This window comes from Rhinolophus sinicus, chromosome 16 (assembly GCF_057876585.1).
Source record: "Rhinolophus sinicus isolate RSI-liver-muscle chromosome 16, RSI-T2T, whole genome shotgun sequence".
NCBI lineage: Eukaryota > Metazoa > Chordata > Mammalia > Chiroptera > Rhinolophidae > Rhinolophus > Rhinolophus sinicus.
Window position 1 is genome coordinate 27,431,587 of NC_142516.1, and position 26,732 is coordinate 27,458,318.

At 37.3% G+C, this 26,732-nt stretch overlaps 1 long non-coding RNA gene across 1 annotated transcript in view; it reads right to left on the bottom strand.

Moving 5' to 3' along the window:
* Positions 1-2,862: 2,862 nt before the first annotated feature.
* The window catches only part of LOC148754980 (uncharacterized), a 36,603-nt gene continuing 12,733 nt past the window's right edge, over positions 2,863-26,732 (bottom strand). The window contains exons 2-3 of the long non-coding RNA XR_016019205.1: positions 8,820-9,038; positions 2,863-5,728 (exon numbers count right to left, since the gene is read on the bottom strand). This is a non-coding gene — a long non-coding RNA (uncharacterized LOC148754980). The remainder of the gene's footprint in view (positions 5,729-8,819; positions 9,039-26,732) is intronic.

The following is a 26,732-nucleotide window of genomic DNA, read 5'->3' on the forward strand; positions in this document are numbered from 1 at the left end:
ATTACCTGCCTGACTCCAGTGGGCTTCTGAGTTTAAGCTCCCTGGTGTAGGTCCTCTCCTGAACACTCAGACACAAGTCTATAATGCTGACCAGAGAACCAATAACGAAAACAGATACAGTACTGACCTCCTGTGGTAAGCTGACTAATAGCCCCCAAAGAGGTCCACATCCGAATCCCCAGAACCTGTGAATATGTTGCCTTACATGGTTAAAGGGTTTGCAGTTGTGATTAAGTTAAAGGTCTTGAGCTGGGGACATTATCCTAGATTAGCTGTGTAGACTCAGTATAATCCCAGGGTCTTATCAGAGGGAGGCAAGAGGATCAGAGTCAGAAGATGTGAGGACAGAGCAGCAGTTGCAGTGATGTGCTTTGAAGATGGAGGAAGGCACCATGAGCCAAGGAAAGCAGTTGGCATCGAGAAGCTGGAAAAAGGCAAGGGAACAGACCCTCCTGCGGAGCCTCCAGAAGGGACACAGCCCTCCTGACACTTTGATTTTAGCCTCTTAAGAGTTATTTCAGATTCCAACCTCCAGAACTGTAAGAATAAATTTTGTGTTGTTTTAAGCCAGCACGTTTGTGGTACTTTGTTAGAGAAGCAATAGGATTCCGATATACCTTCCAATTTCCTTCCATATACATATTCCCCACTGCCCAAATTCTCCTGTTTCCAATCAGCCACACCCCTGCCTAAAGTTTTGTGCCAGCCTCTTTAAACCAAGAACTATGTTTTCACTTAAAGTCTTGACTTCAATTCTATAATGAATGGGGGATCGAGGTAGAACAAGCAGGGAATCCATGTTTTGAACACAGACTCCCTTCCCTCCATCTTATTGTTACATCTGGTACTGTTCAACACACTCTCCTTTCTCACTCAAAGTGAAAGGAGTGGCAGGATAACCAGAATAGATGATTAAAATAAACCCAAACTTCCCTCCAACCTGTCAGTAAGTCATTCTGCCTCTGGCTATCCCATTTCCAACTCTTTCCTTTCTGCCAACCTAATTTTTATTCTCCATCTCCCCTCCTACTTTGCCTTTCTAGCCCAACTAACTCACCAATCTGCTCTCTTGTCTCTTGATCTTCTGGCTTGGTCTTCTAAACTACCTAGCATGCTCATTCCTGCCATGGTGTAGCCATGAACTGGTAACTCAGAATTAACCCCCGCCCCCATGGTCCAGCCCTAAAACCTCTCCCCATTTCATGGAAATTGCCCTTATTCCACTGGTGGGACCCTTTTCAGTTCAGCTACAAAAGAATTCAAGTATTTAAAGAGCCTGAAAACTTTTTCTTTAAAGGGCCACATAGTAAATAAGTCACGCTTTATGTGTCGTACAGTCTCAACTACACTAGGAGTCATAGTTTCGACATGGGCTTTTAAGGGAAACATTTTATTAAACTTACTTCACTAGATATTCTTTCTACTGAATTGTCTTTTTTGTGCCATATACCCATGGGGACTAATTTTCTTCGCTATTTCATTTACTTTTTTCTTGTTTTACTACTCTAAATAATCTCAATTTAATGAAGAATTAATCAAACTGATATAGTGAAAAAAGCAAGTGGAATGGTCACTAGCAGCAGCCTAGTAATTCCATCTTTTATCAATAGTAGATGTGAATCAGTGCAAGGTGAGGCAATCTCTTTCTTCCCTTGAAGCCCTGCCTAGATTCATAAAAGAGAAATTTTCACCAACACATCCACCCTCTTGAGGAACTTCCATCAACAATTTTACCCTCTTGCTCTTCTGGAAGACAGGAGGAATTCCTTATCTGTTGAAATTGGGGTCAAATGCATAACTTATACATATCCTTGGCTGAGTCTTGAGAACTAAAATGAGACTAAAAACAGAAGTTATGGAATTGGACTGAATATTGCTAATCATTCCTGTTACTCAGAAGGGAGGAAATTTGAAAAAGATATGAAAGTGACAATTATTGAAGAAAACAGAAGCAATACATGTTTATGTTCCAAAGAGGTACATATTTGTGTTTGCATTTGTTAAAATATGAAATGAGAGAGTTATGCATTTGTCTCCAACTTGCTTTTTCACATAATAATGTATCACTGGACTCCCTCTAGGTCAATATAATCTGATTCACTCTTTTTGTGGTATGACAGCTGGTAATAAAGATTATTAAAATTTATGCTTCTGTTCTATTAATGTTCATTCAGATTATTTCCAGCTTGGGTTTTGTTTTGGGTTTTTTTGCCACTATAAACAACACTAAATAAACATCCTTATTCATATATCCCTAAGTACTTGTGGTTTTGTTTCGTAGTATAGATTACCAAAAGAGATTACAAGATCAAATGACATGATATATTTTAAACTTGGACAGATATTGCCAGATGCTTTCCCAAAAAGTTCTCACAATCTGAATTCCAACCAGCATTGTATGACTACCCGTTTTTCAGTTTCACCAACACACAGTGTTTTCAAAGTTTCCCATTTTTAACACACTAAAAATTTACTTTTTATTTCCCTGAATACTAGTGACATAGAGCACCTTTTCATGCAAATTTGCATTCTTCTTTTTGTGAATTTTCTGTGCATATACATTGTCCATTTTTTGAAATTAGATCTTTTGCCTTATTTTTACTCATTTATAGGAAGTAATTGCAAATTTGTCCATCACAGATGTTGAAATATTGTTTTTCTTTGTATCTTCTATCTTTTGCTTTCATTTATTATGTTTAAACATATGTATTTTTAAGTTTTTTGAAGTTTAATGTATCAGCCTCTTATTGCTACTGGGTTTCTTGTCTTGCTTAGGAAGTTCTCCTTCCCCAAGGTTATGAAAAAAATGCTCCTAAATTTTTAAATTAAATTTCTACATTGAAATATTTAACATGTCAACAATGTATTTTTTATTGAGGTAAACTTCACATACAGAGAAAGGCACAGATCTTAAGGGTACAATCCAGTGATTTTTGACAAGCGTATACACCCATATACACAAAAACCCATTGAGATAAAAAATATTTCCATCACTCCAAAGAGTTTTCATGTTGCTCTTTGCCATCAATTCACAGGCCTGTTAACAACCACTGTTCTGATTTCCATCATACACATTAGTTTTGCCTATTACTGAACTTCATATCAATAGAATTATACAGTGGGAACTCTATAGTGTCTGTCTTCTTTCGCTCAATATAATATTTTTGAGATGTTTTCCCATGTTATTGCTAAGCCATATTCTATTGTATGAATATACAAGAGTTGGTTTACCCATTCTCCTGTTGATGGACATTTGGGTTGTTTCCAGTTTGGGGCTTTTATGAATAAAGTCTCCATAAACATTCACATTAAACTCTTTTTATGGACAGATTAGAATAGACAGTTTCATTTCTCCCCAAGGAAATAGCTAGGAATGGAATTATACGTCTTAGGGTAGATAAAGACGTAAACTTTTTAAGAAACTGCCAAACCTTTTTCCAGAATGACTGTACCAATTAATACACCTCTAAGCAAAAATATGAGAGTTCCTGTTGCCTCGCGTCCTCACCAACATTTGGTGCAGTCTTTTCATTTTAGTCAAGTAAGCAGGTTTGAAGTGGTTTCTTACTGTAATTTAAATGTGCATTTCCCCAAAAACTAACAATATGGAGCCCCTTTTAGTGTTCTTAGCACCATTTAAATGGGGTTGTGTGTCTTATATTGTTGTAAGAGTTCTTTATATGCTCTAGATACAACCCTTTTGTCAGATCTATGTATTGTGAATATTATTTACCAATTGTGGCTTTTCTTTTCTTTTTCTTAACAATGTTGATGAGAAGGCACATTTCATTTTAATAAAGTCTAATTTATCATTTTTTGGTTTATAGTTTTCATTAGAAATCTCATTCTCTGAGGTCCTTCTAGATATTCTCCTATGTTTCCTCCTAGAAACTTTAAATTTTACTACTTAATAATAGGTCATTGATTTATTTCAATTATTTTGTTTATAAGTATGAAATAGGCCTTGAAGTTCATTTTTTTCATATGTTTTATCAGTTGTTCTAGCACCACTAGAATGGAATCTTCATGAGGGCAAGCCTAGTTCAATCAGAATGAAAAGATAAAAAATAATTGCAATGCCTAGAATTGTCAAAGATAAGGAAAATTAGGCTTTCTTATACAAGCTGGTGTATAAATGCAAATCATAAATTGGTAGTTCCTTTCTTCAGAGCAACTTGGCAAATATCAAGTTCCTAAAAAAAAGAATAATTAATCAATTCAAAAAATTGAACTAACAATATAATTTCTAAGAATTCATGCTGAGGAAATAACTTATGTGCCCAAAGATTTCTGCAGAACAATAGTCACAACATAGAGGTAACCCAAATGTCCAAAATCAGAAGATAGGTAAACTAAATTATAATATTTATAATATAGTTTTACAAACTATTAAATTTTGGTTCATAAATGTTTTACAATCCTATTGCTATACATTTGTAACATAATAAGTAAAAAAGAAGTATAAAACACCAAATATCATTTGACTACATTTTTGCAAATAGATGGTGTAAAAGAGCAGACAATATACACCAAAGCACTCTAGTCTTAAAAGAGTAGGTTACTCTTCATACCCTTTCATTCTTTAATCCTCTACAAAATTTGGGATTGGGGTTATAGGTAATGTTATTTTTCTTGTCTATATTTCCTTTTTTCTCTACAATTAGCATATGTTGCTTTTGTACTAAGAAAAAAACATAATTTTAAAAGAAAAAGGGGGTGCCTCCAAACCCAGTATGTGTTTTGGTCACATTTTTTTCCTGATCAACTTCAAAACAGCTGTTATTTCAGTTAATTGCTACTTCTCTTTCCCCTGGTGCAGATATCATGTGGACACAAGGAGGTTTACAATTATTCCTCCTCTCTTCAGCACATCTATTGTCTCCATCACAGCTCTAGTAGGTGTGTGTCTTGTGGGCAACCAAGGAGAAACAATGAAACAGCTCATCAACACTGTCACAGAGTCAAATAGAAAAAAAAAAAAAGACTAAGTTGAGAACAAAAGATCATTTGTAGCAGGTACACATCCAGAATTTCAGCTTTTGTGTAGGGAAGAAAATTGCGGGGAAATTGTAATTGCATTTACTTCCAGGTGTTAGAACAAACAGAGCTTGTCTCCTCACCTACTCCCTCCCACCTCCATATAATTTGTGCTACCATTCTATACATTTACTTTGCTCATGCAGATAACCAAAGGGACATGTTGTTTCTTGTTCTGTGTCCTCTCCTATGTCAGCAATGTCACATTAGCCCTATCAATTGGCCCCATCCAATCAGTGTCTGATTGAATTTCATTGACTTCTCTTAAAACCTGAGCTGACAACACAGCTCATTAGGATCTGTTTCCCTCTTCTGAAGTCAATTATTCTACTGGGAAAGGAGTTATTTGCTTCTAGCTCCCATTCATTATTCAGTCTTCCACAGGATTGTAGCATGCTGGAACTGGAAAAAGTCTTAGATAATAATAGTTATCACTTAGAGTGCTCACTCTATAATCGGCACTATTCTAAGAGCCATGCATATATTTTAACACATTTAATCCTTACAGTTCTGAGTTAGGGTCTATCCTCATTACAAAGATGTTTTGGTGGAATTGTCCAATGTCACATAAGAAGTATTCCAGGACTACAAGGGAGTTTGCCGGACACCAAAGTCCCCGTACCCTTCAGGCTCTGCCTCTCTGACAGCATCTGGACATCCAGTCCTAGAGGAACACCAAGTACCATTCTCACTGCAGAATAATTAGAAAACACAGATTACGAAAGTAATACATCATTCATGCAACTGTCTTCCACTTTTTATTTATGGTGTTTCTGACATAGAGAACATTTTACTCTTTATCAAATCTTCCCATCTTATGTTTTATGGTGTCTGCCTGTGGTGGCAAACTTAGATTTTCACACTTCCAGATGATATATAGATATAGATGAAATCACCTATATTTACTTCAGTTCTTCTACATGTATGTACTTATGCTACATCCTATTTACTTCAGTTCTTTTAATACATTTATGTCTCTAATTCGTGTGAAATTTATTTTGATGGGATATGATGTAACTTTTCCCAAATTGTTTAATCAGCTCTCTAGTGTGATATGTGATACATCCATCCTTTTCCTGCTGACTTTAAATGTAGCTTTTATCACTTGAATCTGGTTTAGGACTCTCCCATCTATTCCATCAATAGGTCGCACAGCACTCTTTTTTTCCCCCATCTTTTTATTTTTAATACATTTTAATATTTTATTGGGAAACAGCCTTTCTAAATGATCCCTTTTACAAAGTTTTTCTCGATATTTGGAAAAGAATTTACATCACTTAATACAACTCCTTATTCAAGAATTTGGTATGTCTGTACATGTTTTTCAAGTCTCCCTTTCATGACCTTCAGAAAGGGCTTCTTTAAAAGAAATAGTTGTATAGTGTTTTGAGTATAATGATTAGAGTAAAATATTCTCATTAGGTAAAACATCATATAATATAAAAAGCCTTTAAAAGAAAACAAAAGCCACCCTAGTGTCACTATCCAGAGAAAACCACTGCTTTCACTTTTGTGTACATAGCCTTCCATTCCTCTTTGCTATGTGCATGCACACACACACACACACACACACACACACAAAGCTGAATTACGAATTTTATACTGTGTAAAACATTTTCATTTAACAATATTTTGAGTTTCTTTTCATGCAAATAAGAAAATAACTACATTCATGTAGGTCCAGTTTCTAAGGAATTGAGGCCTGGTTCTACAGTGTTTGCCTAAGGCACATATTCTGTATCATTGTTGTAAATGACTACATTATATTCCATCATTTGGATGTACTACACTTAATGTAGCCCATCCCCTACATTAAAGGGTGAGATGGCTACCCATTTTTTGCTACTATATACATAACTTTGCAATATGTGTCCTTTTTATTCCTCTTTGTATAGTTCTCCTATTATTTACTTTGAAGAAATTTGTTAGACATGGAATGGATGGGTCAACATGTATATATATATTGTTCAGGTTCTTCATAGATAGGGCCAGAAAATCTTGTGGAAGTTGATTCCAAGTACCACTCTCATAAATATTGACAGATACTGTCTATTCACAGTCATATCACTGGTTATTAACACTGGGTATTAAGTGTCTTTTAAAGCCTTGCCGCTCTAATGGGGAAAAGCAAATTTCACTGTTGCTTTAATCGTCTATCCAGCACATAAAATGTTATAATGATTAAAACTTTATTGTAGAAATACTCTTTAATCAGTAAAATTCACCTTTTTTATCAAATAGTTAAACTGTAGATAATATTACAAACTATCATTTTTATTTATAAAGTATGTTTTTGCCTATCTTCTTTCAACTTTAATAAGTTGATTGTTAATTGGGTGTGTCTGTTATAGACACAAGTAATTAGATTATATTTTTGTATACAACCTGAGAGTCTCAGTTTTTTAATAGGGAGATTTTACCCATTTTTATTTACTATTATAATTGGCATGTGGCGTTACCAGATTTTCACTAGTGTTTTAGAACCACAGATCTACTTAGAATTATATTAGTTAAATTTACACTTCAAAAATATTTTAAACTGAAATTTCTCTAGCTATAAAAATCAAAATGAACAACTATATTTAAAGTCCAGTATATTTAAAATACAATATTCAGCATAATTTTATATACTGCTACTTTTCTAATCATCCAACTTTCCATTCTTTGTATTTTTCTTCTGTTACTATTTTCACCTTATGTTTGTTTTCAGGAAAATGACTTTGACATTTGCATCCAGTTTTGTAATCTGGATTAGCTATGCCTGATATGTTACGTTGCTCATTACTAGACTTTCCATACCCTCCAAAAAACACCAGGGAAGCCTGTAGATCATGCGAAGCTGGGTTTTATTAAACTTGCTGCTGAGCACAAAACACCACCTGGAGGAAGTCTCAACAGGGTCTTCAAAAGTGGGGAAAAATAAGGAAGGGAACTTTCGGGGTTCTAGAGGCTGGTGTCAATCATAGAGTTTCAAGGTGGAAATAAGTGTGGTCCAGGCAGGAAATGGTCAGAATCTACAACTGAGCAAGTTGTTGAAATACTCGGTGGTCTTATATTTGAAACACAAGTCTGTGTGGAGTTACTGTGAAAATAGTTTGTCTGTGGGTCTGAATCAGCTGGTGTTCAAACAATTTGGGCTTCGTCCTGCACTTTGTGATTTTATACAGTCTGTTTTGCTAGCCAACTGTGTTTTCTGTGTCATTTATCACTGCAAATCCCTGTTTTTGCTTCCTGTATTTGTTGTTTAGAATATGCTTTCAAATACTATTTAAAAAGCAGAATGTTTTTCTGAGTCCTGAATACATGAGTTTTGTTTTGTTTGTTTTTTCTGTTGACTCCACCATATGGAATACCATTCATTTGGGTACAAATTTCTTGGTCACAACCGCTTTCCCTCAAAACTCTGTACATGTTGTTTCATTGTTTTCTGACATTTGATGATATAGAAAATACTCTGAGGCCAGTGGTTTTTCTTTTTTCCTTTTTTTTTTTTTGCCTGATTACTTGAGAATTTATTTTCCTTTCATTCAAAAAATGTGTTGGTCAACATTTTAGGGTGTACTTCCTCTTTAGGTCTTAGATCTTGTCTGAAAAACTAGAGCCTTCATTTTATCTATATAAAACGACGTTTTTAACCCAGGAACATTTTCATCAATTATAACTTTGAGAATTGTTTCTGTTCTGTTTATGTTTCCCCTCAGGAATACCTGTAATTTCTAGGGTTGCTCATCTATCTCTGTTTTCACATCTTTCCTCTGTCCATGGTTTCTTTCATCTCTTACCCTTTTTCTTTATATTCTGTGAGCGTTCCCAGGTTTGTCTTCTCATAACTGTTGTTTTCAGTAGTGTTAATTCTGCTCTAACTGCCTCCAAGGCAGAATGGCACACTACTTAAGAGCACTCCCTCTGGACCACCTGGATTCAAAATCTGGGCTCTTCTCTTAACCAACTCCATGACTTTAGGTGAATTTCAAATCCTCTCTGTACTTTAGTTTCCTCATCTGTAAAATAAAGATAATAATAGTTACTATCTCACAAAGCTGAATACAATGAGTTAATACATGTAAAGCACATAACTGACACTCAAAAACTGCTATTGTTATACATTCTGCTATTGCATTTTTTAATCCTACTTATTTTCTTTTTCATTTTATCCTCTTATCTTTTCATCTAAGTCTGTTTTCTAGTTGTGGTTTTTTTTCTCAATTTGCAAGTCTTCTTACATTCCTATGGAGGATATAAAATATTATAAAATAATCATAATTACCTGAAATCTTCTTAATTCTAAAGTATTTTGTTCTTAGAGATGTGCTCTTCTTCTGAGTTTTCGGAATCATATTTACTCTTCCCTGTTTTCTAATCTTTTTCCAAATGTCCCAAGTTGAGTTCTAGGCTTTCAGCTTTAAATGCAGTGAAATTTATTAAATGAAATTATTTGCCCAAATCAGGTAAGTGAATATCTCTTGCCCACTTGTTACTTGGGTACTGGATCTTTCTTACTCAGGTCTACAGCTGGGGTAGGTTAGATTGTAGGTTAGTAGTAGGTTACACCACCCCGATCCTGGCTTCTAGCAGGCAGCTCTAGTATTCTGAGGTAAGGGTCTCCTTTCCCCTTTTCCTGGGTCTCTGACATACTGAACCAATGCAGTGAATTAAAAACTACTTCCCCCAGTATGCACTGCAGCAGGCATCTATTTTCCAGTCACCTCCCCTAACCATAATGCTTTCCCTGTTGGAAACCACACAATAACAGCAGCAGCATCATTAACTACCATGTCTTGAAACTACTAAGTGCTGACACTGTATAAAGCATTTTATATCTCAAATCTGTGCAATAACTCTGCAAGATATGAGAAAACTGAGGCTTGGGAAGAATAAGTCACTTCCCCAAAAGCCTCTCAGCTATTAGTGGAAGAGGTCAGATTCTAACCCAGATCCATCTGTTCAGTCATTGCTCGATATCAGCAATGTGCCCCTGCCAGTAATCACCCCCTTCCTCCAACTCTGTTGTTTTCTACTAGTAACCTTTCGTGTAAACGAATATTGAAAGATAGGGAGGTGGAATTTTGTACTTTTGCCATCTAAAACATCATCAGTTATGAAGAAAGGAAGATCAGACACTGCGTCTTTAAGACAGGGCTGATGGTGAGTAGAAGGCATCACTATATGTTTCTATCTTTTTTTCAAATATGGTCTGTTTCATAAGGTAAAGCATGGGTGTGCCAGAAATAGAAGATGAGGTATTTCTTAATCCACCCTCTGACAATAAGCTTTATTTCTTTAATCTTCTTAGGTAGTATAATATAGTTTTAGGATTTTCCTTGCACCTTCACAGGCATTTTCATGCAAAGTTGGGAAAGCTAATGCAGAGACTGCTAGCAAGTACTATTTTAAACACTGCAATTTTCTATCAGTAGGCCCCATTAGGTGGTCTATGCGAGTCACTGAAAATATGGGGCACACTGACACAGACCTTCCCACACCCCTCTTACACGTGAGCCTAGTCCACACAGAATATAGATACGCTAACCTGGGAACTCATAGAGGTCAAATGGGGGAAATTTGCGACAAGCACTCAGCCACGAGTTTAAAAATACTCCATGCTTTAGTTTGAGGTTAATTAGAAGGGTGAGTTTTTTCTTAAGGCCAAACACCCCCTCTAACCTAAAGGAATGATAGTGCAAGGTGACAAAGAAAACCTAGGGTCACTCTGTTCTTTTCACAGTTTCTGGCTGTAACTATATTTATATGGCCTTTTTATAATATTCTACTTGAATCAAGAAATTTGAAGAAAAATAACTGGTATCCATGGTTAGCATTTTTTTTTCTTTTCTTTTTTTCTTTTTTTTTTAAGTAGTGAAAAAGCAGTTTATTAGAAGAAAAAGTACACTCCAAAGGGTTTGGAGCGGGCCCCCGAGCAAAAGCAAGGCTCAAAAAGGCTTAGCATTTCTTTTCATGTGTGAATGTTCCCTAGATATTTTTCCTAGAGAAAACATTAATTCAATAGAGATGAATGCAGCGAGAGCAGGATATGATCTGGGTTATAGATTAACAGCTCATACTATTAAATGGTGAGGATCATCTATTAATGAGCTAAATACAATGGACCAAAAAATGCATTTTCCTTCTTCCCCATCATTGGGTGAAACAGGAGAGCTTAATTAAGTGTAACATGAGAAAGAACATGCTCTAAAAAATATTTTGACTTGACTCAATAACAAAGGCACACCATTTCGTTTCCAGGGGTCATAAAATCTGTCCTTAATGCTCTTGCTGTTACCAATTTTGTACTTGCAACTACAAGTGACTAAAACTATTGAAAGAATCAGCACAGAGTTACAAGAGGCACTCAGAGCCAAAATCCTATGCCCAGAAACAGCTGTCAGTTTTGAAATGACCCATCATCACTGAGTCAGTTGTTCATGGGCATATCTGCTGGGAAGCAAGGATTATCTTGTGCCAAATTTGGCAGGTGTTGTCCTCACATTCCAAAGTAGGGACAGAAGCTCTCTAAAAATATCTTTCTTCCTTATTCCCATAGGCATCATATTATTCTAGGAATGAATGCATTACTACCAACTATAGGGTGTGTACATATTCGTTGATCTTTTACACCATTCCTTGTTCCAAAAAAAAAAAAATGATTTGTGTTTATGTCCTATTTTAGGATGGAGCAACTGACCTGATGCCTGAAACATGGCACTCAACAGATGTTGAAGGGATGAATGCTTCAACAAAGTAACTCAGAAACTCTTTCCTGGGAATTACATTGTAACATACTAAAAGCTGGAAGCAATTGGCTTGTTTACTTTTAAGTACCAGGACATTTCTTATACATTTCTATTTGTTCTCATAATATTTATCCTTATCTAGATACACAATAGTACTTTATAAAAATACAACTTTCTTTGCCAACATAGCCCTCAGCTTCTGTCCTTCTGAGCTTTCTCCTAGGATTTCCCTAGGATCCTTCTCTCTGTCTTTGCTCAAGCCATTACCTCCTCCTCAGATGACCTCTTTATCATTTGCTACAAATTGAATCATTTAAGTCCCAGCTCTAATCACCTCTTATGAGAACCTTTCCTCTGGAGACTGCCACCCCTCCCCATCTATCTTCACCCCTCAGCACATACACACCAGGTGTGTGCGAGTTGCCTTGTTATGTCTAGTCTCCCTTCTCTATACTTGCTCTTAAACTGCTTATGGTGCACATCCACTTTCTTTCTCCTTAATTATGAATACCTTCAGGAAAGTACCTGTCCTGTCTTTTGGACACACTCCCTTCTACTGCCCCACAGGATTGATTTCCCTATGTCGTATACAGTAAGAACTTAATGAATGCTTCACTGTTCAAAGACCACACTTCCCAAGTTATCAGCCAAAGCTCAAAGCAGTTTCTCGTTCTTAGTTCTTTGGGCAATCTCTACAGCCCTTTGATTCGCAGCCTTTGCATCCAGCACTTCATAAACACACACTTTACTACAGCCACAGCCACACTTTGGTGATATATTCTAAGTGCTGGTCTTCTATAAGGCCATCCTTACAGGACCTTGCAAGCAATTTTATGTCAAAGAAATGTGTATATGTGGTTTTCTTTCTATGTCTAGAGTTCCTTCTGCTTATGCAATGTAACAACAGACTATTCAAGATAAAGGTGTCATCACTGCATAAGACCATCTTTACACTGGAGGCAAAACAAAACTTTATATTTTATTATTGCACAGGTTAGAATATTAACCACTGTCCTGCTCCAAGTTCTCCAATGATAATGCTAAAAGAACTCAGTGGGAGCTTTTAAGGCAGGGTAGAGTGTTCAGATTTTCTTCTAGTGCATGGGAAGCCCCTGAAGTGCTTTAAGCAGAGTAGAGTTTTCTTAAAGATCACGCAGGCTCTGGGTGGAGAACAGCTTGTAGAGGAAGAGGATGATTTCAGGAGGAGGGTAAAGTGTAGCCCCTTTGAGGATGGCTTGAACCATATCAACCTTTCCTAAGAACACACTGGAAAATAACTGTAAAGAAAAATAGGTGAATAATCACAAATAGAAAATCAAATGCATTTTTTTGCAGCATAGCCTTGGGAAAAGACAATACAAGTTAAGTGAACAAGCACAGAAACTGGGGACAGTCCTGGGTTACTTGTGGGTGAGAAAGCTGAGATGCACATACACATCTAATAGGACAGGTAAGATTTTCTTTCTGTGCCCTGATGTTTATCACATGTCACTGTCTTACACAGGGTTCAGGAGAGTTCCCCATTATTGGGAAAAGTTGTCAAGAAGTGCTCCTGGCTGTATGTCAAGATTTTTTCCTAAGTTATATCAAGCTAAGAAGGCTAATCAAAGTCTATTTAACATATTTTCATCTAAGCACCTATTTACCATCTACAAGAGTTGAGCATCTATAAGGACAAGTTCACCTGTGGCCATGAAGCCATGCTCTCAGCATTCGTCAACCACCTAACTATCCAAAACTTGACCCAATGTACATAGGGAAAACAGTAATTTTGGTAGGGAAAATATTTTACATCAGTGAAGGGATGGAAAATAATATTAATCTCCCATGTGTCAAGCTGTGGTAGATATTTTATATTCATTCTATCAAGCCAGCAAGAAAGTTATGACCATCCCCAATTTATAGAAAAGTAAACTGAAGCCCAGAAAAGACAGGGACATATAGCCAATGAGTGGCAAGGCCCAGATTTGATTGCAAAGCTCATATTTTTAAGGATGCCAAGTATATAAAATGGCTTTGATTTCTCTAAAAGAACAGGTAAAAGTTGATGTTTTTAGTGAACAATGGTGCCTTAAGATAAAATAGCGTTATTCTTGGTTTTGTAAAAGAAATACATGCTCAATGTAAAAGGTTCAAATAATACAGGAGATGTGCAAACCCACTCCCTGCCAATGCTCAATTCAGACTCATCCATGCTCCCTTCTTTCTCTGGTAAATGCAAAGCAGCCTACAATTCGTAGTCTAAATTTCTTTCAAAGCCTTCTTTGCATTCTTCAGCTTGCCTACCACCTCCCGCTAATCAGACAGAAGCACGCCCTCCTGCACATCTATAGTTCTTCACTTATGCCTCAAAGCACTCATACTGTAATTTACCATTTATATGTGTATTCTCCTCCACTAAACTGTGAGTTCAAAGCAGGTAGGAGCCAAATCTTATGCATCGTCATGCCATGAGCATAAAAGTCATGGCACCATTTGCAGCATATTCTGGCTACAGGGGAAAATAGATAGTCTTTTCTATTATATGGAGAGATGGCATAGTGTGGGGCACGAACTCAGAGCCAGGCTGCCTGGGTTCGAAACCCGACTCTGCCCTTACTAGTCGTAACTTTGGAGAAGTTAATTAACCTCTCCATGCTTCAGTTATCTCATCTGTAAAATAAGGGTAATCCTTGCACCCACCTCATAGCAAGATCATGAGAACTTAATGAGGCAGTATTTGTAAAGAACTTAGAAGTGTACCTGACACAAATGCTTATTTAAACAATGTATGTTTAAAGTAAATATTATTCAAGCCCTACTCCTGTGCCACATCTTTCAAGAGAGAAGAAAATACAGCTCAAATTCGGACTCTTGAGACTTTTTTCCTCCAATTGTTTTCACCAAGTATTGGTACAGTCAGGGCATATGGACAGTTAACGTAGTTCCCTATACTGAACAGAGGGATTTGGTAGCTAGAATTGGTTTCAGAGATCACTGAGTTTAAAGCTTCTCATTTTATGGGTGAGAAATCCAAGGTAAAATGGCATTCTGAGGGCACAGGGCTCATTCATGACAGCACTTCATTTACCTGCCGTGCTCTTTCCATACATTCTCAGATAATGCCAGAAAGCTTGAGCATTGTTAAAATTATTTGGAGGGGAAAAAAAATCAGCTAAACTTGTGTGAGCACAAGGCCATGCTGATTAAACTGCTGTTCTCATTCAAAACAGACCTCCTCATTTTCCGACCACAGTTGGATTTGACTACTTCTAGTGAACTACTGTGCCCTTCTCCCTGGATGAAATTATCATGAGTTTCAGAAAATGCCTCTAATTGCTTAATGAGTGGCAGGAAGGATTACAGAATGTGAAATTGCCTTAGTGTCATCTGGGGAACATCGTTTCAATTTTATGCTTCCCGTGGGAGAGTACAGATTGTTACTGTTAAAACAAATGTGGGGACATCGTGGAAGAGAATGCAAAATGGGCACGCTTTTTTTTTTCTTTTTTCTTTTTTTTTAGAGTTAAAAGTAACACTGGAGAGAAATTTCTCACTTCTGAGGGGGATGCTTCAGGCTACAACTCCACTCCCTGGAGATGAAGTCCACCCTCTGCTACCCTCGTGAGTACTTCAGCAGGATGCTTTAAGATGCAGTGAAACAGTCAAGTCAAGGATATGAACCACTCAGTGGGTTCACATTCAAAATCCTCACACATGAAGTCTGCTACCAAAAATACAAACAGAATCAAAACCAGCATGGTCTCTCTTGAGAGATGATTCCTGGTTTTTTGCCTGCTTCTCTTTGACATGATGTACAGCTGGGAAAGAGCATTTTCATAAATGTTTCATTCTCCCTCCTCCTGGCCCAGCATCACTGGAGCATGAATTATGGCCAGCTTGGCCGACAAGCATCTTTCCATGAGTACATCCTTTCTCATTTGCGGTCACGGTCATGCCTCCAGTGAGACTGACTGGGTGAAAAGAACTCAGCGTTGGAAACCTCCCGCAGCTTCTGCATCTGCTGACCAATGGCTTGCCTGAGAGTTTACCAGGCAGCTGATTTATGTTCTTTTCTCAAAGCCAAGATGAATGGGGTTTCCTTTCCTCCTTGGTCGGTTGCGAACACAGGGAGATCCTGCTGCTGCTGACCTCCTCTTACGAGTTCCCTTTCCAGCACTGTTTCCATTACACCATGCTGGAACAACAAAGTATTGCTAATCCTCTTTTAAAATGGTGAACAACTTCCATGGCTGCTGAGTGGTAACATTCATAATCGTTGCCAATCAGGAGAATCCGTCTGTGGCCCTCTTGCAGCTATAACCACAGCACTGTAGGGGACAAGTGAGGAGAAAAAAACACGATGCACCCCCAAACACATACCCCTGACAGCCTCATTCATCTGTCTTGGAATTCTTCTCCCTTACAGATCCCTACCGATAACATAAAACCATCCATGGAAGCCACTTACTTTATTGAAAGGCCCTTATACAATAATTCCATAAAACTTGGAAAAGAAGTCACTGAAGTGGAAAAGTAGTCATCTTTAAAAGGAAACTCTCAATGTGAGGGAAAGCAAGATGCACTAACTCTGAGAGTATTGTGCTTTTGAGGAACCTTCTCCCTGAATGCCCAGCTCACTGATGGCCCCTTTAGCCACACAAACCCTTCCTCTTCCATATTTCCCTACACTTCATCACCAACACAGTCAAATTCTACCTCTTAAATATTTCTTAAATGTGTCCCCTCATCCCTCACCTCATGGTCAGAGCCTTGATTCAAATCATTTCTCCACGACATTTCTCGTGGTTCTCAAAGTGGAGCTCCCAGACGAGTCACATCAGCATCACCTGAGAACTTTTCTGGAAACACAAATCCTCAGGCGCCACCCCAGACCCCCTGTATCTGGCACTCTGGGGTGAACTCCCCAACCACCTGTCTTACCTAGCTCTCGAGGAGGTTCTAAAAAGAAATAAAAGGCATCCAAATTAGAAATGAAGAAGTCAAAACGTCACTTTTTGCAGGCATGATGCTTTATATAGAAAACCCTAAAGATTCCACCAAAACACTATTAGAAACAATAAACAAACACAGTAAAGTTGCAGGATACAAAATCAATGTACAAAAATCCACTGTATTCCTATATACTAACAATGAAATTTCAGAAAATGAAAAAAAAAATTCCTTTTGTTATTGCATCAAAAAGAATAAAATACATAGTAATAAACTTAACAAAGCATATGAAGGACCTATACATTAAAAACTACAAGACATTATTAAAAGAAATTGAAGAAGACACCAAGATACGGAAAGATAGTCTGTGTTGAAGCATTAGAAGAATCAACATAGTTAAAAATGACCATATTACCCAAAGCAATATACAGATTTAATACAATCCCCATCAAAGTCTTGAATAATTTGTTCCAAGAATTTGAGAAGATCATGGACAGAGCTTTCCCCCACACTTTATACAACTTACACAGTCCCCAGCTGTTGAGATGGAGACAGAGGTGTGATTATTACCTGATGAGATCTGGCTCACAAAAAACAAACTTTATGTATAGAGTTATCTCACTAGCTTGGTTTTCTTTTGACCAGTGACAGCATTATTGATCAGTTTTTTATGATAACTCCCATACCCTGTAGGCTGAGTTGTCACTAGCTGACAAAACTGGGAGTGCTTCAAGAAGACAGAAAGATCAGTGTCTCACTTCTACATTCTGTCGAAGTTCCTCTAATGCTTGGCCCAGGTGCCAAGTTTGATAAGGTGTTTACAACACAAACAAAATCAGAGAACATCACCACTATACCATTCTAACAGCGTATCTTAGAAACAAGTCCTAGTAGCAATTAGTCACAGTGAGGATTCTAAGTATACTTCCAAGCTTTCTAAGTTTACTCCATTTCAGAACGTAAGTTTCAAATTTTGGAATCCACAATTTTGTGATTAAGTAATGGAAACTAAACTGAAGCCACTGATTCATATAAATAAGGCTATCAACAAGATAACTCTTTATTGTTTTTAGTCAGAGCTTCAGGAGCTTTAATGAAATAAATGACCTAGAGGCAATTTTGTCCCCATCATCTTAGTAATTGCTTAAGGGTCTTTGCATGGTTAGCAAATGTTTATTATGAGTTTCCATCTACCCCTAATTGGTTCAAATAACAAATTTGGCATCTCAGTAGGGATTTGGGTTGCAATAAACAAAAAAGTCACTGAGTTATAGCAGACGGGACCTGGCTTTGAATGAAGGGGTTTGTAACATGCTTATGCATTTTCTCTATGTCCATGATAACAACTAACATTTTTGGAATGCCAAATCTGTTCTCGATACCATGTTAAATACTTCTATGGGTCCTCTCTTTTAATCTCTGCAACAAACTTACAAGGAGACTACTATTAAATGAAGAACTTTGTAAATGAAGCAAGTGAGGTTTAGAGTGTTTAACTTACCCAAAGTGCAACAGCTGGTCAGTGTAGGGCAGCAATAGTCAGACCAGGCAATATGACCCATGGAGCCCGTGATTTGACTAACAGTGCTCTGCTGCCACCATACTGAATCTGAAAGCCTGGGTTTCTGAGCAGTTCCTGGGATATCCAGTTATTTTAACTTATCTTTTAACCAGTCAGTTTCTCTTCTTTCTTTAGTTGCTAAGGAAGTCAGGACCAATTTTCAGTGCTTTCTGGGGAAAGGCCATTTAGCATACTAGAGAATAGCATTAGCTCTGAGCAGTCAGATACAGGCCTATATCTGAGCTCATAGCTTAGATACAGGCTCATATCTCAGCTCATATTTCAGCTCTTCCACTCCAGCCATGTGAAGATGGGCCAGTGATTTCACCTCTTAGAGCCCTATTTCCTCATCTAGAAAACAGTTACAGTTATTGTGAGGACAAAAATCAGATAAATGAATGTATGTTGTCTTGTCAGCAGACTGGTGGTGATATGTTCGATGAAAAGATGTCAGCCCTATGTACAGTAAGCACTGTTTCATAAAATACTTGTCTGGTGTTGAGTACTTATGCACATCCTACTGAGTCACCATGTAAAATGTGTTTGTTACTGTGAGTTAGGGCCAAAGTTTGAAAGCTATTGCCCTACCCCCTCCTTCCTTCCTAACCCTTTTCTCTGAGATCTCTGGGTTCCCTTTCCACCCTCTTTTTGTTTCTCTTTCAGTGAGAAGTGGAATCATCTTTTCTTCAGGATTTGAGCTTCCAGGCAGAGATATTAGGAATATACACATCACAAGGAAAAGAATTCTTATTTAGGGGCCCTTTTTTATTTTGGGGAAAAGAAAGAAGTTTTTCACTTCAGCTAAGTGAAAGTGGCAGAAATTTGTCTGATTCTCATATCTGTACATAGAAGAAAGCTCAGCCTGTTCCTCCGACCAAATATAACTTTAAGTATCCAAAAAATTTCCTAAGTGAGTGTGTCTGGTGATTGGGATCAATTACCTCATCCTATTTCTTCTGGCTTTCCTGTGTTTATCCCATTCTCCCAACCTGTTCTTGCTTATTCCTGTACCTCCTTAAATCCTGCTATTCTTCCTTCTGGCCAAATAATTTATTGGAATGCAAAATGCTACTTTATAATTCTTCTTCATGTATTTTTAATGACAATTCCACAAAACCAACATCCTTTAGTCCATTTGAATTTGCGCAACTCCAGTAATTGAATGATCATCAAAACAGTAGTATTGATAACTGTTACCACTTTCAAGCTGACATGAATCCATCATCAAAGGCATTAAGTTTGCATTGAATTTCCCAAACTCAAGCAGCATTTCTACACAGTGACTTATGAAGCTGCCCTTTGATTTACTAATCATGCAGGGTGTCAGAACAGCCATACATTCAGAATGCACCCTCATGGAAGCAAACAGCTCTATTAACAACGTGAAACACAGGCACAGTCCTTCCAAGCCAGTAGCATCATTATGTACACAAAACAAGATGAATGGTACAGTAGATGAGGCCAAGCAGAGTGCCTTCCAATACAGAATGAAAAAGACACTTGATTTACCGTGAATGCAAGAGACACTCGTCATCCTGTGATATACACTTAATTTTTTTCACTGAAGACTATGAGGGAATGTTTCAATCATGTTATCTGGGTTCTTTTTACTTTTACCATAATAATTATCATTGACAGATTCATTTGGAGTAAGAAATGGTCTTTCAGAAAAACACTGGGGGATTGCAGCAAAGCCTACGGAATGGGAGCAGATGTGCATTATAAAGCAATATGTGGCATAATGAGAAAAGCATTCTGTCCCTATCCTATTAATTGTGGGCACTTCCTGATAGTCGAGAATTACTGACCCCTCCCACCCTCCAACTAGCATATTTGTGTATTGTAACGCACTGTGGTTGAAACACAAGCTCAACTCTACGTTATGTTGAGAGCCAGCCTTTCAGCAATACTAATCTGAACTCTACCTAGTCCCTCTGCGTTGCCTATAATACAACTTGTGAATAATACATAAATTTCTTCCAGTAGAATGGTTGAGTAAATGGTACAATGTAATTGATGAACTGTTGTGCAGAAATTTTAATTGTTAATTACAAAGATGGTTTTAAAATATGGAAAATGCTTTAGATGTGGGATTAAATGATAAAAAGAGAATGCAAAACTATCAAAATACTAAGATTACAGATATGTAAAAATGCACTTGGATGTAGAAAAGCAAAAGGCAAGCTGTTGCATTGATAGGATGATAAGTAATTTCTTTTTTTCTTTTGAAAATACCCTTTAATGTTCCTATGCTATTCTTATCATAAAAGTTATTTTACAATCAAAGCTCACCTCTTATGAAAAAGTTAGTTACTCCTTACCATAAAATGCATTATATAAAACCTGCATGTGATAAATACTGAAACTTTTTTTTTTCAGGTTCAAAAATAGTGTTGGAATCTGCCAAGGAATTGGCTCACATTATTCAATGTCAGGCACATTTACACTCATATGTATTAGTAATTCCTTTGGTTGACTTTTCCTTGCCGTCGTCATGGCAACCATTTCCACTGCCATTAGTACCTCTAGGGCCCAGCTTCGTTCACATATTTTTAGGCCGCTTCCTCTTCTAACAAAGCAATTAATACTTGTGGCATATCTGTATCAGAAGCCCTGGTGACCTGTTCCATCTCTTGGAACTGCGGAGCATTTGGTGTCCTTCTTTTTTGCTTTTGTAGGTGCTTCTGTTTCTCTGTGGTGTTTCTCTTCCTTAACCCTTACAACCCTCCTTACTGTTTCTAATTATATCCTATTTGGCTTATTTAAAGTTTCTTTTTTCACATATACTCTGTTTCTCTATCAAATGACCTTCTGTCCATCATGAATAAAATAGCACATTTTCCTTAGTGTTCACTTTGGACCACTGCCATAGAAGAGATACAAAATGCTATACGAATAATTGAGACTTTAGAGTGATTCTAAACTGACAATCACACAATTATATAGTCCGAATTTCCACAGCTCCAGTCACAAGGAGTTCACAAAAGCACAAGCTATTTGGTTGGATTTTCTAACAACTGTCCTTCTAATAGTCCTTTCTAGTGATTAAAAATATTACCTACCTATAAAGAAGAATGAAATCTTACCATTTGCAACAATATGGATGGACCAAGAGAACATTATGCTAAGTGAAACCAGTCAGAGAAAGACAAATACCATATGATCTCCCTTAGCTAAATGTGTGGAATCTAAAGAACTGAATAAATGAGCAAAGTAAACAGAAATAATCTCAGAGATATAAAAGAAAAATGGATGGTTGCTAGAAGGGAGGCGGGTGGGGATGAGGGAGAAGAGGAAGGGATTAGACAGCATAAGTTGGTAACTACAGTATTGCCACAGGAAATGAAAGACAGTTTGGGGAATATAATCAATAATGTTGTAAAGATTTTGTAGGGTGTCACATGGGCACATGTCTTATTAGGGAGACCAGACCATTTCATGGACAGTATAGATGCCTGACTACTGCACTGTACACCTGAAGCTGAATAATATTGTATGTCAACTATAATGTAATATATATATATATATATATATATATATATATATATATATATAGTCACGTGATATGGAGTACAGCATAGGGAATAGAGTAATGGAATTAATAGATACCGTGTTTCCCCGAAAATAAGACCTAGCCAGACAATCACCTGTAATGTGTCTTTTGGAGCAAAAAGTAATATAAGACTGGGTCTTATATAAATTTTTGCTCCAAAAGACGCATTAGAGTTAATTGTCTGGCTAGGTCTTATTTTCTGGGAAACATGGTGTATACAAAGTCAGAGGGGCAATAGATTGGGGGAGGGAGTTATCACTTTGTGTCTAACTATTGTATTGTTTTGTACACCTGAAACTAGTAAAAAAAAAAAATATTAGCTATCTTTTTTCATGTCAAATTATTTTTTTCATAGTAATGACCAATGTGGTGAGGTTGCTATGAGATGGACTTATTCTTATACTGCTGAATAGAGAATACATTTGTGTACTTTTTGTTAAGCAATAACCACTGTCAAAACCTTTATCAATGTCTACTCCCTTTGCTTCTAAATTCTTCTAGGAATCTTTTCTAAGGAAATAATCTAAAATGTAGAAAAATATTAGGTATATTATTTATTGCAAAGTTGCTATAATAGCAAAAATATTGAGAGCCATCTAAATATCTAACAGTAGAAAAATTATGTGGTATCCACAGATAAAATATTATGCAAATGATACATCTGTAATAGCATAGTAAGTGCAAATGATGTCATGATAATTTAAAATATTAACTTAAAAAACAGAAAGTGAATATGTAATTATAACTTTGTAAGAAGAATAAACTAAAGCACAAGACGCATAAGAACAGGAATCATATTTGTCTTATCTATTTTATATCTATATAACCTACCATAATATCTATATAATCTACCATAATATCTATAAATATCTGTTGTATAAGTGAGTGAACGGATAGATGGATATGTGTATCAAAAATAATGGAAAGCCATACACCAAATTTTTTTAAATGGTTGTCTTTGGGAGATACTTTTAGTATTTTCTAAATTGTTCTTAATGTGTTTTCCATCTTACTAACTTTTAAAGGCTTTTGGAGGAGTTGAATTAATCTTTTCAGGTCTGTACTTTTCCTAGGAATCAATACAGAACAAATCTACCATGTTTCCCTGAAAATAAGACCAAGCCGGACCATCAACTCTAATGTATCTTTTGGAGCAAAAATTAATATAAGACCCGGTCTTATTTTACTATAAGTAAAATAGTAAATAATAAAATAAGACCCAGTCTTATATAACATAATATAAGACCAGGTCTTACATTAATTTTTGCTCCAAAAGATACATTAGAGCTGATGGCCCAGCTAGGTCTTATTTTCGGGGAAACAGGGTATACCCTTCCTACATAGAACCCTTCAAATAACAGGGGTCGGTTGCAGTGATTTCAAACAGATTTTGTATGACATGAATTCCCAACCCCACGTAGGGCTTTATCCACTTGCTTCTAAAGGATTAAATTTTTTTAAAGTAGGTAGAAAAGCTATGTAAATTCTAGAACTCTGTACACAGATAATTCTGTACACTAAAATTACTTTTATTATTTCATAAAGTATCTCCTAATGCATGGGTGAGATTATTTCCATCTTCACAAATCTTGCCTAATGAATAAAATTCAACCTCTTAGTCCAGCATTCAAGGCCTTCCGAAACCTGGTTTCAAAGTGTATCTCCAATTTCATGTCCCATCACAATACTACCCCAACCCTATGCACTAGCCTTGCCAGATTATTTGTCACCTGCTGTGTACACAACACAATGTCTTGCCTTCCTACCCATGCTCACGCTGTGCCCTTAGCTCAAACTGCTCTCTTCCCTTCCCTTTGGTCAAAATCTTTGAACACCAATTCAAATACCACCTTCTCTGGGCCATGAAGATATGATCAGTGATAAAAATCAGTCTGTGGAATGTTTAAGACTAAATCCCTTTTACTTTTTGAAATACTCAGGCCTTTCAGTTTTTGCTATCAAATCGATCAAAAATCAAAGCATCAATTATTCACTGGTCTTCTAATTAGGCTTTACTGTAAGTCTCATTAACGAGAGCCATCCATTTCACCTGGCAGAGGTTCACTCCACTCCATCTCAACAGGAAACTCTGTGTGTGTGTGTGTGTGTGTGTGTGTGTGTGTGTGTGTGTGTAACATGGAGATTCAGGGTTAATGTAGCCAGCATTCAGCAGCACGTGTGGATGTGTGTGTTGGGGGATGAAGGGAAATTGCACACTGACTAGAAGAAATTTCTGGGATTATGGAGCCCTTTGATAACTTTTTTTAAGAGCTCCGAAACTGAAGCTTGGATCACTGGTGGTGAGCGAAGAGGAGAGAGTAGCAATTTTCTAGCCTGGTAGATGGACCAAGAAAAGCATGTGAAGGGAAGAAAATGAATTTCAAAGGACATTTGTTTCTACCTTTTAAGGCATACTTGGAAAATTCATTAAAAGCTGACATTTTAAAAATGTTTCTCTTTTATCATGGTTGCCCAATACTAGCCTTCACCCTGCCAATGAGCACACACAGGAGATAAAACCACCAAACCAGAAAAACACCAACTGTCAGGAGAGACTGACACATGGCAACCTCAGTTAATGCAGGCACAAAAATGCCTTCACTGAAGCGCCATGCTCTCTTCTCTCCCTCCTCCTGCGGGTGACACTTCAACACAGCCAAACCATTTTCTCTTGCCTTGAAATCATCTTTCTGCAGTCTTTTAGAGTATTTATTACATTTCCATTTTTTTAAATAAATGTTCAACTTTCTGTCCTCATCAATAAAGGCCATATATATAACATCTCCCTCCAGTTTGCATGGAAATTCATTCAACCAGTGCTTTCCCAATAAAAATGGAGTGCACTTTTCCTCACTTTGCACTTCACTAATTCCCTCAATAAGCTCTAACAGAATTACACCAATATTTCATCTCCCAATGCCTTTTCCCACTAATTCACAGGATTGCTAGTTCAAACTATTTCAAGGGTCCAGATAATTGATTGATGCTGACTGGTATTACTCCATCTCTCCAGAAGACTGAACAAAAAGAAATAGGATTAAATCACCTCTGAGAGGAAATTCTGAAACAGAAGGAAAAGCTCCTTGCGTGTATAAATCAAATGTTACAAGAGTTTCTATAATTGTTTTAGAACACCAATCATCAAAGTTCTATACAAAGAAGTTAAGTCATTTAACTTCTAATTTTTAATTTTTAAAACCCCAACTTCCTTGGAAGAAGTGACCTTGAATGATAGACCACTTGATGCCTTGTTATTCACAAAAAAATCTATGATTAACAAATAATATGGCAGCAGATGTTGCTAATTGCCTACCTAGTATCCATTCTTTCTTTTTCCTGGCCAACAGACTCCTCCCATATTGCCAGAGATGGCCATGTAACCTCACCATGAAAAGAAGCAGAAGTGACTGGGAGGAGCTTCTGAAGAAGCTTTTCAAAAAGAAACCAGACTCAGCTGGCATGTTCCTTTTACCCTCTGCCCTTTGCTCTTTCTCCTTTCCCGTTCTTCTGACTGAAAGACAAACTCAAAACTTAGAAATGCAGCCACCATCTTGGAAATATGATAAAGGAAGCCACACACTAAACATGGCAGACGAGGAAGACAGAGGCGCCAGCCAGGGATGGTCTCTTCTAGGCTTATTGTTATAAGACAACAATAAACCCCTCTTTTGTTAAACCACTGCAATAGCATTTTCCATTGTTTACAGCCAAACCCAAAGCTGAGACAATTAAATTCCCTCTTTCTTAAAACTACTTTGGCTTCTGTGACACCTCATTTTCCTGGTTCGCCTCTTCTCTCATTGGCCCTTCCTCCTCCTCCTCCTTGGCTGGATAGTCTTTGTTCAGCCTCATAGGAACCCTCACTCTCGGGTCCTTTGAAGGTAAAATTATTAACATCCTAATCTCCAGAGCATTGAATATTTCACCTCAAATGGCAAAAGGAGTGTTGCAGGTAAGGATTTTAACATGGGGAGATTATCCTGGATTATCCAGATAGGCCCAATGAAATCACGAGGATTTTTATAAGGGAAAGATGGAGGCAGGAGAGTCAGAGTCAGAAAAAGTTGTGACAATGAAAACAGGTTACAATGGTGAACTTTAAATATGGAGGAAGGGGCTACCGCCAATGAAAGCAGGTCACTTCTAGAAGAAAGAGAAGGTGAGAAAACAGATTCTGCCTTAAAGTCTCCACAGAGAGCTCAGCCCTGGCAATGCCTTGATTTCAGTCCAGTGAAACCCATTTTGGACTTCTGACCTTCAGAACTATAAAATAATACATTTGTGTTGTTTTAAGCTACTGAGTTGATAGTAATTTGTTATAGCAGCAATAGGACACTAAGACAGGCCCCATTCCTTGCCCTCTCTACACGTGTTCTTCCAAAAAGTCCTCAAGACATCCTATGGCTTTAAAAACCATCTATTTTTCAAGGCTACCAAATTGTTTTCAGCAAATATGACCTATTCTCAGGCTTCTAAACTCCTATATCCAAATTACTACTTGTGGGGTAAAAAGCAAGTATCAGCCCCTTTACAAAATGCAGGTTTATCTGAGTCTATTTTTGTCCAAATGTGTTGCCTGTTGAATTAGTCTGTATCTTTCTATGTGTGATGAAGCAGCATCTGGAGATAGCGAGGGTGTGTGACACAGCAGGCCACCATCTACTTAATTCATTCATTCTTCACCCAAATATGGTTACTGACCCAACTGAAAATGTGCCAGTTGCCATGCCACCCCCAAAAGTGGATAAGGCATGTTCTATCTTGTGTGTCTGATATCTCAAACTCCATACAGCCATTTTGGAACCCCACATTTCCCGCTCATCCCACATATATCAGCATCTTCCCTCCCCCCCACCCCCGAAAAGCACTCTGTTCCTTTCCTAGGCTTCTTCATCTCACAAAACTGCAGCATCCTCCA